The sequence below is a fragment of the Somniosus microcephalus genome, chromosome 16 (assembly GCF_052327205.1).
Source record: "Somniosus microcephalus isolate GS21.2 chromosome 16, FLI_Smic_1.0, whole genome shotgun sequence".
Lineage (NCBI taxonomy): Eukaryota > Metazoa > Chordata > Chondrichthyes > Squaliformes > Somniosidae > Somniosus > Somniosus microcephalus.
In genome coordinates, this window is record NC_141002.1 from 57045332 (window position 1) to 57059433 (window position 14102).

Here is a 14102-nt window from a genome sequence, read left to right on the forward strand (position 1 = left end):
TTCACGTGGCTGATCACAGCTGCAGGATACCCGTTGGACCCGTCCTCGATGTGTGCAGCGTCAGTAGAGGTTTGCGTTTTGTTAAAGGGAAAACTGGAGAAAGGGCGGCAACGGTCTGGGTTGTTCTTGCTTTCAGGAGGGGTCAACTCTGCCTGGAGGGCGGCAACACTTGTAACTGTTGTAGATTTAGGAGAAAACAGCCGTGAGCGCGGCAACGCTTTTCGTTCACGCCGAAACGTGTCATAGGTAACACAACCAGCAGGATGACAGGCTGGTGCATCGTCGGTGGGGAAGGAGTCTTTGTTTTTCACGAGGGATAGGTCCTCGTGGTTTGCGAGGGATGGGTCCTCGTGCGCAAGGAGTGCGTCCTCGTGTTTTGTGGGAGTGAGTCCTCGTGGTATCCCCACAGGGCGCGCTCCAATTTTGTGGGCCCGCACATGCTGTACCCCGCGCTTGGAGAGATTTATACTTGCTGTTGCTTTGGACGTAGAGGCGGACGATCCGTGTGGCAGTAGGAAAGACGAGTACGGGAACCATAAGCAAGTGCGTGGTCGGCACCGCATCGATGCTCTCGTCGAACGGGGCTTCTACCTTTATAAAGCAGTGATAGGGGATTCAATTGTAAGGGGGATAGATAGGAGTTTCTGTGGCCGAGACCGAGACTCCAAGATGGTATGTTGCCTCCCTGGTGCAAGGGTCAAGGATGTCTCGGAGCGGGTGCAGAGCATTCTGAAGGGGGAGGGGGATCAGCCAGTTGTCGTGGTACATGTAGGTACCAACGATGTAGGTAAAAAGAGGGAGGAGGTCCTACAAGCTGAATTTAGGGAGTTAGGAGCTAAATTGAAAAGTAGGACCTCAAAGGTAGTAATCTCTGGATTGCTACCAGTGCCACGAGCTAATAAGTTTAGAGAGAGTAAGATAGATAAGCTAAATACGTGGCTTGAGCAGTGGTGCAAGGGAGAGGGATTTAAATTCTTGAGGCATTGGAACCAGTTCTTGGGGAGGAGTGACCTGTACCAAGGGGACGGTCTACACCTGAACTGTGAGGGAGCCGATGTCCTCGGGGTAATATTTTCTAGGGCGGTTCGGGAGGATTTAAACTAATTTGGCAGGGGGATGGGAACCTAGGTAGTGGAAAAGAGGGAAGTCATATGAAGTCAGAAATAGATGGTAGAAAGGTGAGAAGCAATAAGCAAAGGAGAGAAACACAAAGGGCCAAACTAATTCATAATGAGAGTGTGAAAAAAGCAAGCCTGAAGGCTTTGTATCTTAATGCTAGAAGCATTAGGAACAAGGTGGATGAATTAGTTGTGGAAATAGAGGTAAACAAGTATGATTTGATTGGGATTACAGAAACGTGGCTGCAGGGTGGGCAAGGCTGGGAACTTAACATCCAGGGATATACAATATTTAGGAAGGATCGGCAAAAAGGTAGGGGAGGTGGGGTAGCATTGCTGGTAAAGGAGGGGATTAATGCAATGGAAAGGAAGGATATTAACTCGGATGAAACGGAATCTGTATGGGTAGAAATGAGAAATAGCAAGGGGAGGAAAACGTTAGTGGGTGTGATATATAGGCCTCCAAATAGTAATATGGAGGTGAGGGAAGGCATAAAAAGGGAAATTAGAGAAGCGTGCGATAAGAGCACAGCTGTCATCATGGGTGACTTTAATTTACATATTGATTGGACTACCCAAATTAGTAAAAATTCTGAGGAGGAGGAATTCCTGGAATGTTTTCGGGACGGTTATCTGGACCAATATGTCGAGGAGCCGACTCGAGATCAGGCCATTTTAGACTGGGTATTGTGCAATGAGAAGGGACTTATCAGCAATCTTCTTGTACGAGGCCCCTTGGGTCAGAGCGATCATAATATGATCGAGCTCTCAGTCGAGATGGAGAGTGAGGAAATTGAATCAGAGACTAAGGTCCAGAACTTAAATAAAGGGAATTACGAGGGTATGAGACGGGAATTGGGTAAGATTGATTGGGTGGTGTTTCTGGGGGGATTGACAGTGGATAGACAATGGCAAGCATTCAAAGATAGAATGGAAGAATTCCAGAACATGTTTATAACGGTTTGGCATAAAAATAAACCTAAAAAGGTGACTCAACCGTGGATAACGAGGGAAATTAGGGACAGCATAAAATCAAAAAAAAGGGCATATCAACTGGCAAAAAAAAGCACCAGACCGGAAGATTGGGGGCAGTACAGGATACAGCAAAAGAGGACAAAGGGATTAATCAGGAAGGGGAAAATAGAATACGAAAGTAAACTTGCAGCAAACATAAAGACAGACTGCAAAAGCTTTTATCGGTATATCAGGAGGAAAAGACTGGTAAAATCCCAAGTCGGTCCCTTGCAGTCCGATTCGGGAGAATATATAATGGAGAATAAGGAAATGGCAGACCAATTAAACTCATACTTTGGTTCTGTATTCACAAAGGAGGACACAAATAACCTCCCAGGAATATCGGCAAACATAGGGACTAATGAGAGGGAGGAGCTGACAGAAATTAGTATCTCTAGGGATATGGTGTTGGGTAAGTTGAGGGGACTGAAGGCCGACAAATCCCCGGGGCCTGATAAACTACATCCTAGGGTACTTAAGGAGGTGGCCCTGGAGATAGCAGATGCTCTAAGGATCATCTTCCGGAACTCCATTGACTCGGGAACAGTACCCGTGGATTGGAGGGTAGCTAATGTTACCCCAATATTTAAAAAGGGGGGTAGAGAGAAAGCAGGGAATTATAGACCAGTAAGCCTTACATCGGTTGTGGGCAAAATGCTAGAGTCCATTATTAAGGATAAAATAGCGGAGCACTTGACAAATGGGGAAAGGATCGGACAGAGTCAACATGGATTTACAAAGGGTAAATCGTGTTTGACTAATCTGCTGGAATTTTTTGAGGAAGTAACTGGTAAAATAGATGGGGGAGAGCCAGTGGATGTGGTGTACCCTTGACTTCCAGAAAGCCTTCGATAAGGTTCCACACAAAAGATTATCATGCAAAATTAAGGCTCATGGGATTGGGGGCAAAGTATTAACGTGGATAGAGAACTGGCTGGCGGATAGAAAACAGAGAGTTGGAATAAACGGCTCGTTTTCGGAGTGGCAGGCAGTGACCAGCGGGGTGCCGCAAGGATCTGTCCTGGGACCCCAGCTGTTCACAATATATATAAATGATCTGGATCAGGGAATTGGATGCAATATTTCCAAATTCGCTGACGACACTAAACTAGGAGGAGGGGTGGGCTCTGATGAGGATGTCAGGAGGCTACAGTGCGATTTGGACAGGTTGGGGGAATGGGCGGATACGTGGCAGATGCACTATAATGTGGATAAATGCGAGGTTATCCACTTTGGGGGTAAAAACAGGAGGGTAGATTATTATCTAAATGGCAATAGATTGGGAGATGGGGAAGTGCAGAGGGACCTGGGTGTTCTTGTGCACCAGTCACTGAAGGAGAGCATGCAGGTGCAACAGGCGATTAAGAAGGCAAATGGTATGTTGGCCTTCATATCAAGGGGGTTCGAGTATAGGAATAGGGATACCTTACTACAGCTGTACAAGGTGCTGGTGAGACCGCATCTGGAGTATTGTGTACAGTTTTGGTCGCCCCATCTGCGGAAGGATGTTCTTGCCATGGAAAGAGTGCAACGGCGATTCACCAGGCTGATACCTGGAATGGCGGGAATGACCTACGAAGAGAGATTAAATAGTTTGGGCTTGTACTCACTGGAGTTTAGAAGATTGAGAGGGGATCTCATCGAAACATATAAAATTATGGCAGGCCTGGACAGGCTGAATTCAGAGAGAATGTTTCCAATGGCCGGGGAGCACAGAACCAGGGGCCACAGTCTAAAAATAGCGGGCAAATCATTTAAAACAGAGATGAGGAAGAATTTCTTCACTCAAAGAGTGGTGAGCCTGTGGAATTCCCTGCCACAGAGGGCTGTGAAGGCTAATTCAATAAATATTTTCAAGAGAGAATTGGATATATTTCTGAAGGCTAAGGGGATTAAGGGTTACGGAGAAAAGGCGGGGACGGGGTACTGAACTGGTAAGATCAGCTATGATCTCAGACGAAGATCAGCCATGATCTCATTGAATGGCGGAGCAGGCTCGAAGGGCCGAATGGCCTACTCCTGTTCCTATCTCTATGTGTTTCTATGAAACTGTGGCTCCCTGGATTGCGGTAGCAACAGCAAAACAGCTGGTGCTTCCATGGCGTGATTCTTTTGTGAAAATTGCTCACAAAAAAAAGGGGTCCGGTTGAGTTTTGTCCGTGTCAAACGGGATCTGCTCCAGACTGCGCTTACCTTGCGAATACGTTCGCAAAGACGGGGTCGCCTTTGGAGGAATCGGTGTTAGGCGGTTGCTGTTCGTCGGTTGTGCGTCGGTCGTCTTGTGGGAAGACGAGGTTCAGGCGCGCATTGCTACCGTGAAAATCGTTCACGGATACGGGGTCACCAATTGTATTGTTGGAATTGATGAGCTCCCGTACTGACGTCGTTGGGTCACCAATGTAGCGATTCGTGTGCATCGCCACTAAATAATCGCGTTCAACTTCGACGAACTATAAATAAGTTGTTTATTTACAGGAACAGGTTAAATACAACAGGTAAGGTAGCAGGTAAGGTGGCTGACTGTAGGAGCACCGTGGTGTAGGTCTTTCCCCAGCGGGGAAGCCACGAGGACTAACTAGAAGTTTCCGAGCTCAACTGCCAGCAGGTTCCGAACTCAACTGCCAGCAGGTTCCGAACTCAACTGCCAGAGAGTTCCGAGCTCTACTGCCAGAGGGTTCCGAGCTCTGACATCATGACGTCATCACGCAGAGTATAGGAATGAAGCCTGAGTGCAGTAACAGATACATTTAAAGGTAAGTTAAAGGGAATTATGTATCTCAATGTAAGGGACAACCGGTGGTACCGCCAACGGCATAATTCAAAAAAAAAAAGCAGGGAGTTCTCAACATTTTAAAAAGTCCATTCTAATCCCCTTCAATTCTTTCTGTGATTACATCAAATTTGTGCCCTCTCATCACTGTCTCGTTGAAGAGTGAAAACAATCTATCTCTATTTACTTTATCATAATCTTAAAGGCCTCTATCAGTTCTCACTTTCTCAGTTTGGTGAAAAAAGTCCCAACTTCTTAAGTCTCACTTCATAACTATAACCTCATGTGACTGGTAACATTCTAGTGAATCTATGCTGCACATTTTCTGCTGCTTTTATATCCTTCCTATAATGGAGGACCCAAAACTATCTTAAGCAAGAGTGATTCCCTGTGCTCCCAGAAGGGAGCTGAGCCTGCAGAAAGCACAGATTGCAGATGCTGCAACATTCAGGCCCCAATTCTTTTTCCGTACTCCCTTTAAGTGTGGTTCCCTGCTGGAATATTCCAATTGTAAAAGAAAGACCTGCATTTATATAGCACCTTTCACAACCTCAGGATGTCCCAAAGTGCTTTACAGCCAAGTAAGTACTTTTGTAGCACTATTGTAATGTAGGAAAGTGGCAGCCAATTTGCGCACAGTAAGCTCCCACAAACAGCAATGCAATAATGACAAGATAATCTATTTTTTTATGTTGATTGAGGGATAAATATTGGCCAGGACACCAGGGATAACTCCACTGCTCTTCTTTTGAAATAGTGCCATGGGATCTTTTACCTCCACCTGAGAGAGCAAACAGGGCATTGGTTTAACGTCTCATTCGAAAGACGGCACCTTCAACATTGCAGCATTCCCTCAGTACCGCACTGGAGTGTCAGCTTAGATTTTTTGTGTTCAAGTCTCTTAAGTGGGACTTGAACCCACAACCTTCTGACTCAGAGGCAAGAGTGCTACCAACTGAGCCACAGCATGCACAAGTTCAACACTACCTCTTTACTTTTGTATTCTATGCCTCTAAATACAAAAACATGAATCAGTTTGCTTTTTTTTTATAGCTACTTGTGCTGCCAAGTTTAATGAACTGTATCTCTGCTGCTCTACTCCATTTACAGTCTCACGATTTAACATGTAATGAGTGCTCCAAAATCACCAAAAAATGGTGTGCGCGCGTGTGTGCATGCCAGTAAAAAGTTTTCAGTGCTTTCTTCCAAACAATATAAATTTGTGTGTCTTTTATTGTAATTTTTGGGTAATTCCTAAAATATGCAAAAGCAGTTACCATAAACCTGATTATGATGCACACTTTCCCCCCACTAAATCTGTCAAATGTGTGGATGTGTTTTATGGATAATAATATGAAAATCATTTACTGGAGATTTGAAACGATGGAACCAATCTTTATGGAGCTGTTTAAAGTGCAACATATGAATTGAGCCTATACAATTATGAGAAATGGCAAAAACAGTAATGATGGCAAAACTTTCAAGAATGCTTATATTGGGCAACTGATTCGTTCAACATAATGTGAAAGCTGATGTTATCCAAATCATATTTAAATTTCACATGGTGTTTGTCAATGACCACTTGCATTCATATACTGCATTTAACATAATAAAATGTCTTAAGGCATTTTGCACAGGTGAAAACAGATACTGAAATAGTATTACGAGAACAGTTACTGGTGACTACAGAAGGCATGGTCAAAGAATTAGATTTTCAGCTGACCTTTAAAGGGGGTGAAAGAGATATCAAGACAGAGGGATTTAGTGAGAACATTCCAGGGTTTAGAGCCAAGACAGTTGAAGGTTTTTCCACTGTAAGTGGAGCAGAGGGAGGGTTGATGCAAAGGAGCTCAAAGTCAGAAGATTGGGGGCAGTCACATAGGACTCTCCCCCCTCCCCCCCTCTCACTCTCACTCTCTCTCCCTCCCTCTCACTCTCTCCCCCCCTCCCTCTCACTCTCTCCCCCCTCCCTCTCACTCTCTCCTCCCCCCCTCTCACTCGCTTCATAGATAGGAGATGTGAAACAAGGACTTTGAATTTAATGCAATAGGGAATGGAGATGGAGACCAGCAGAGACTTAAGTTATAAAAGAGTGGGACTTAATATGAGGTAGAGCAGCCAAATTTTGGACAAATTGGGAGTTTATGCAGTATGGAACTCAAGAGGCCACCAAAGAGGACTTGGACAAGTAGAGCCTGGAGGTGACAAAGGCACTGGTGAAGGTTTCAGCAGCAATGGGAGGTAAGAGCAGAGCCAGGCAATGTTGTCGAAGTGAAAATAGGTAGCCTTGATGATGGATAGAATAATGTGGTTAGATGCTCAGCTCGGGGTCAAAAAGGGAATGGAGATTATACAATGTCAAATTCAGCCACAGTGAGGGGAATGGAATCATGGCCAGGGTGGAGAGTTTTGGTAGGAGCTAAAGATGGTGATACAGTTTTGCAAATGTTAAGTTGGAGAAAGTTCTTGCTCATCCATGACTTGATGTTGGACAAGTTGTCGGACAGCACAATGTGGTACAGTTGTGGGTGATGGCAGAGGGTAGAGCTGCATCTCATCAGTATGCATACGGAAGATGATGCTATGCCCCTGTATAATGATGTTGAGGGGCAGCAAATAGATAAGGAAAAAGAACATAGGAACAGGAGTAGTCATCATCTCCTAGAGCCAGTTCCGCCATTCAATTAGATCATGGCTGATCTGTATCTTAACTCCATCTATTCGCATTGGTTCCGTAACCCTTAATACCCATACCTAACAAAAATCTATCAATCCCAGTTTTGAAATTTTCAATTGACCTAGCTGTTATGTTCATTAATAACTAGTTGTTTTCATTATGAACAGCTAGCTTCTAGCTAGTCACTTTATTCATTCATGCCATGTGGACTAAGTACAGGCATCCATCTTGACTACTGCCTTGTGGGTAGCCTAGTGCATCGTGGGTAGTCCCACTCATATAGCTAAACATACAGCAACATACAGCTCCACCTAGTGTACCATTCTAGAATGACATGTTACTGATCATTACATCCCCCTTTCTTTGAGGTTAAACAAAATCAATACCAATCAATATCAATCAAGAAAAACGATAAAGATGATATCAGTAACACTTTTGTTAGTGCTCTATAAACATAGAAACATAGAAGATAGGAGCAGGAGTAGGCCATTTGGCCCTTCGAGCCTGCTCCGCCATTCAATGAGATCATGGCTGATCATCCAAATTCAGTACCCTGTCCCTGCCCTCTCCCCATATCCCTTGATCCCTTTATCCTTAAGAAATATATCAAACTCTTTTTTGAATATATTTAATGAACTGGCCTCCACTGCCCTCTGTGGCAGAGAATTCCACAGGTTCACCACTCTCTGGGTGAAGAAATTCCTCCTCATTTCAGTCCTAAATGGCTTACTCCTTATCGTTAGACTATGACCCCTGGTTCTGGACTCCCCGGCCATCATAAACATCCTTCCTGCATCTAGTCTGTCCAGGCCTGACAGAATTTTATAGGTTTCGATGAGATCCCCTCTCAATCTTCTAAACTCCAGTGAGTATAAGCCCAATCGACACAATCTCTCCTCATACGTCATTCCTGCCATCCCAGGTATCAGCCTGGTGAATCTTCGCTGCACTCCTGCAAGAACGTAAGGCGACCAAAACTGCACACAATACTCAAGGTGTGGTCTCATCAAGGCCCTGTACAACTGTAGCAAGACATCCTTGTTCCTGTACTCGAACCCTCTTGCTACGAAGGCCAACATACCATTTGCCTTCTTAACCGCCTGCTGCACCTGCATGCTTACCTTCAGCGACTGGTGCACAAGAACACCCAGGTCTCTTTGCACTTCTCCTTCTCCCAATCTATTGCCATTCAAATAATAATCTGCCTTCCTGTTTTTGCCACCAAAGTGGATAACCTCACATTTATCCACATTATAGTGCATTTGCCATGTTTCTGCCCAATCACCCAACCTGTCCAAATCGTACTGGAGTTTCACGACATCCTCCTCACAGCTTACCCTCCCACCCAGCTTTGTGTCGTCTGCAAATTTGGAGATATTACATCCAATTCCCTCGTCCAGATCATTAATATATATTGTGAACAGCTGGGGTCCTAGGACCGATCCTTGCGGTACCCCACTAGTCACTGCCTGCCACTCGGAAAACGACCCGTTTATTCCAATTCTTTGCTTTCTGTCCACCAACCAGTTCTCTATCCAAGTCAATACCTTGCCCCCAATCCCATGTGCCTTAATTTTGCACGCTAATCTCTTATGTGGGACCTTATCGAAAGCCTTCTGAAAGTCCAAATACACCACATCCACTGGTGCTCCCTTATCTATTTTACCAGTTACATCCTCAAAAAATTCCAGTAGATTAGTCAAGCATGATTTACCTTTTGTAAATCCATGTTGACTTTGTCCGATCCTGTCACTGCTTACCAAGTGCTCTGCTATTACATCTTTTACAATAGACTAGCTGGGGTGAGCCCGGCGTTGCCGAGGCTTTTTCGAGGGCATGTTGTTGTTGGAAGAGAGAGAGAGAGAGCGACTGGGGGGATGGGGGGGCGGCAGAGAGAGACTGGGGGGGGGGAACAGAGAGAGACTGGGGGGGGAAACAGAGAGAGACTGGGGGGGAACAGAGAGAGACTGGGGGGGGAACAGAGAGAGACTGGGGGGAGGGGGGAACAGAGAGAGACGGGGGGGGAACAGAGAGAGACAGGGGGGGGAACAGAGAAGCTCTCCCCCCCCCCCCGTGATTTCCCGAGGCTCTCCCCCCCCGGCGATTTCCCGAGGCTCTCCCCCCCCCCGTGATTTCCCGAGGCTCTTCCCCCCCCCCGTGATTTCCCGAGGCTCTCCCCCCCCCCCCCGCGATTTCCCGAGGCTCTCCCCCACCCCGCGGTTTCCCGAGGCTCTCCCCCCTCCGCCGCGATATCCCGAGGCTCTCCCCCCACGCGATTTCCCGAGGCTCGCATCCCCCGCGATCTCCCGAGCCTGTGTGCTGGCGTCACGGGGGCCGTGCGCATGCGTGCCAGCGTCAAGGCGGCTACGCAACTGGCGGCCTCTTCATTTTTTTAAAACTGATGCGTGCTGGCGTCACGGGGTGGCGGGCCGTGCGCATGCATGGTTTCAAGACCGCCGGCGTGCCCCATTGCCGGGGTAACGGGGGCCGTGCGAATGCGTGCCGTCGTCAAGGCGGTCGCGCAACTGGCGGCCTCTTTTTTTTTTTAAACTCATCTTTCGCCGAGTAAGAGGAGATTAAATAAATAGAGAGCAGCAAAAGAGGAGGAGGGAGTAGGAGTCGCTCGGTAGGCCCATGCAAGAAGGACGGTAGATGTGAATAGGAGGCAGGGCTCGGCTGCCAGTTAACTAAGTGGCCCCTTGGGTCAGACGCAGGCCTGGTCTCGAACGAGGAGCCAACTGCCCCACCCACCGCGTGCGCATTTGCTAAACACAAATAAATTGTTATTTAATTCCCTAACACATCATTAAAATATTTACCTTAGTTCCCTAACACACAGAAAGTGTGGGGGAAAAAATCGTGAAAAATCAAGATGGCGGCCACTCACCTCGGTTCAGATGGATAAGGCCCGCCCACACACGCACCGATTGGTCGACCGGTCAGGTCACCGAAGCGTAGGATTGGTCAATCGTCGAGTCACTCGACACTCAACTGTAGGATGGCACGCGCCAGGAACCCGCCGTCCGATTGGTCGACCTCGACGTCACACGGTCGCTAATGAGATGCTAATGAGCGGAACGCTGAACGTTTTTCGGATACCGCGGGCAGGATTTTTGTCCGGCCGAAAGGTAAATACGCCTATGACCAGTCCGGAATCCCAAGCTTTCTTTTGAGGCAACGCGCGCATCGGTACACTCTGTAACTTTCAAACGTATAGAGAACGGACAGACAGACATCGGGACAGACAGACAGAAGAGCCGCTTTATATATATAGATTCCAGCATTTTCCCCACTACCGATGTCAGGTTTACCAGTCTATAATTCCCCGCTTTTTCTCTACCACCTTTTTTGAATAGTGAGGTAACATTAGCTACCCTCCAATCCATGGGTACTGTTCCAGGGTCTATCGAGTTCTGGAAGATGACCAGCAATGCATCTACTATTTCTAGGGCCACTTCCTTAAGTACCCTGGGATGTAGATTATCAGGCCCTGGGGATTTATCGGCCTTCAGTCCCATCAATTTTCCTAACACCATTTCCCTACAAATACTGATTTCTTTCAGTTCCACCCTTTCGTCAGGCCCTATGTTCCCCGGCATCTCTGGGAGGTTATATGTGTCCTCCTTTGTGAAGACAGAACCAAAGTATGAATTTAGTTGGTCTGCCATTTCTTTGTTTCCCATTATAAATTCCCCTGATTCTGACTGCAAGGGACCTACGCTTGACTTCACCAATCTTTTTCTCTTCACATATCTATAAAAGCTTTTACAGTCAGTTGTTATGTTCCCCTGATAGCTTACTCTCATATTCTATTTTCCCTTTCTTAATTAATCCCTTTTCACAACAGTCAACACATTTTCAAAGCTTTACTTTATACTCAAAAGATTAAGTCTATCAGGCTTTTTTACTTCACGTGTGGATCTTCTTAGCACAGGTGAGTCTGATGTGTTTTCATGAGAGCCTGTATGTGTGTTTGTGTTAGATTGCTCTGGCGGTGAGTGACAAGATTCAGTTGCGGCAATGTCATCGATTTGCTCTTGGATAGTTTCTTGTGTTTTTAGGAGGGAACGGCGGTTCCTCCTTAGAATCTGTCCTTCCTCAGTTCTAACAGTGTATGACCTTGGTCCTAATTCCTCAAGAACTGTAGCTTTCCTGTTCCATGCATCTGGATCCTCAATCCTGACAACATCATCCCTTGTCAATGGTTTTAGGGTTTTGGATGACTTGTCATAGTATGATTTCTGTTTCAGCTTTAACAGTTGAAGTCTCTGTCTCAGTTCCTTACTCTGCTTTTCTTTTGCACAGCAGGGTAGCGTGGTGCGCAACTTGCGAACCATTAGGAGTTCAGCAGGTGAAGAACCAGAGTCTAAAGGTGAGGCTCGGTAGCTCAGCAGGGCGAGATCAGGATCAGACTTGCTTTCTGTTGCTTTCTTCAGTAGCTGTTTGAGAACTTGAACACCTTTTTCTGCCTTACCATTCAACTGAGCATACAAAAGGACTGGATGTGATGTGCTGAAAGTCATACTGTGCTGCAAACTGTTGCCACTCCTTACAGTTGAAGCACGGACCATTGTCGCTAACGGCAATCCTGGGAATTCCATGTCTGGCGAAGATGGATTTAACATGCATTATGACACTGCTTGCTGTGGTGCTTGAGAGCAGTGCCATCTCAGGATAGTTAGAATAGTAGTCAATCACTATTAGATAGTCTTTACCATTCAAATGAAAGAGATCCATACCAACCTTTTGCCATGGTCAGTCAGCTACTATCATTGGTTCCTTTGCTTGTTTGTTTTGGTGTTTCTGACATGTCTCACATTCGCCTATCATGTTCTCAATGTCCTTATTTATGCCAGGCCAATAAACAGTGTCTCTTGCCCTCCTTTTGCATTTTTCAATTCTGAGGTGTCCCTCATGAATCCTTTTGAGCATGTCTTGACGTAGAGCCTGTGGAATGACTATTCTGTTCTGTTTTAGTAATAGTCCACTTGCGACACTCAACTCTGACCTTATGTGAAAATATTTTGGACAGGAACCTTTTGGCCAACCATGATGAATGTTCTCTATTACTGTTTGTAATACTGTGGCCTAGAAATTGAGTGCCCTTAGCACCCATTTTGCGGCGCTAGAGGGCCTAGCGCTGCAATTGGCGCCGGTTCCTAAATTGCCTGGGGCCCTTCCGCGGCGGTAGACCGGTAGCGCTGCGCCGGCACCGATGACGTCATCGGTGTGCGCAGCGTCCCGGTTGCCGTGGTAACCCGGCCCCAAGCCGAAATTCAGTAGCGGCCGCCTCGCCAGTGGCAGCCGCAACTAAGACTCCGGCAAACGAGTGCTGCCGGAGTCTGCGCCGGCGCTTTAAGGAGGCGCGGCGGCCGGCCGCTTTCCCGCCGGCCGCCTGCCCGCAGCTCCCTCCCCGGACTTCTCCCCCCCCCCGCCCCGGAACAGATGCAAGCCCAGCACTTGTCCGAGGTGCCGGGCTCATTTTTGCAGAGATTTGCGCGGGCCGCGGCCGGGTGCAGGCAGCTCCTCCTTAACGGAAGGAGGCGGCCTGCACTTCCCGAGCCTGCCGCACCGCAGCGGGCGCCGCAGCGCCGCAATGCGGCGCGTTGCGCCAGTTTTCAGGCGCTAAAACCCTTCAGTAGCGCCGGCAGCCATTTGGGCGCTACTGAATTTTTGGCGCGCGCAAAGGGACTTAGCACCAGCGCTAACTTCCGGCGCTAAAGCCCTGGCGCAGCGCAAACTCAATTTCTAGGCCTGTATCTTTTACTGTTTCTTCTGCTATTTACTTTGATTTTGTGTCTGACACGGGCAGCGCAGCAGTGACCATACTCACATGAACATCCACGTCCTCCTCAGTAGAGCTCACATGATTCATTGTGGGTGCTCGGGATAGTGCATCTGCTAACACTATGTGTTTGCCTGGTGTGTAGATCAGTTCAAAGTCATATCTTTGCAGCTTCATGAGTCGTTGAATCCTTGGAGACATCTCATTCAGATTTTTTTTAATGATGGCAACCAGTGGGCTGCGGTCTGTCTCAACTGTGAAGGTGGGAAGTCCACATATGTAGCCATGGAACTTTTCTAGTCCAACTACCAAGCCTAGACATTCCTTTTCAATCTGGGCGTATCGACACTCAGTATCAGTCATAGACCTGGAGGCATAGGCAACAGGCTTCCAATCTTCACCCTCTGCTTGTAGCAAGACCGCGCCTAGGCCATCTTTTGATGCATCCATTGACACTTTGATTCTCTTTGTTGGGTCAAAGAAGGTGAGTACAGGTGTGGTTGTCAGCACTGTTTTGAGGTTCATCCACTCTTGTTCATGTCTTTCTGTCCATGCGAACTCATTTGTTTTACGTAGCAGGTCTCGCAGACAGGCTGTCTTGGCTGACAAGTTAGGAATGAACTTTCCAATGAAGTTTATCATCCCCATGATGCGTAGCACTCCTTTTTTGTCAGTGGGTCGGGGTATGTTGAGTATGGCGTTTACTTTTTCCATATCTGGCTCTATTCCTTTACCAGA

The 14102-nt window shown here is 47.0% G+C and overlaps 1 protein-coding gene across 3 annotated transcripts in view; it reads right to left on the reverse strand.

Moving 5' to 3' along the window:
* The window catches only part of LOC147106202 (potassium voltage-gated channel subfamily KQT member 1-like), a 289282-nt gene that overhangs the window by 9945 nt on the left and 265235 nt on the right, over positions 1–14102 (reverse strand). The window lies entirely within an intron of this gene.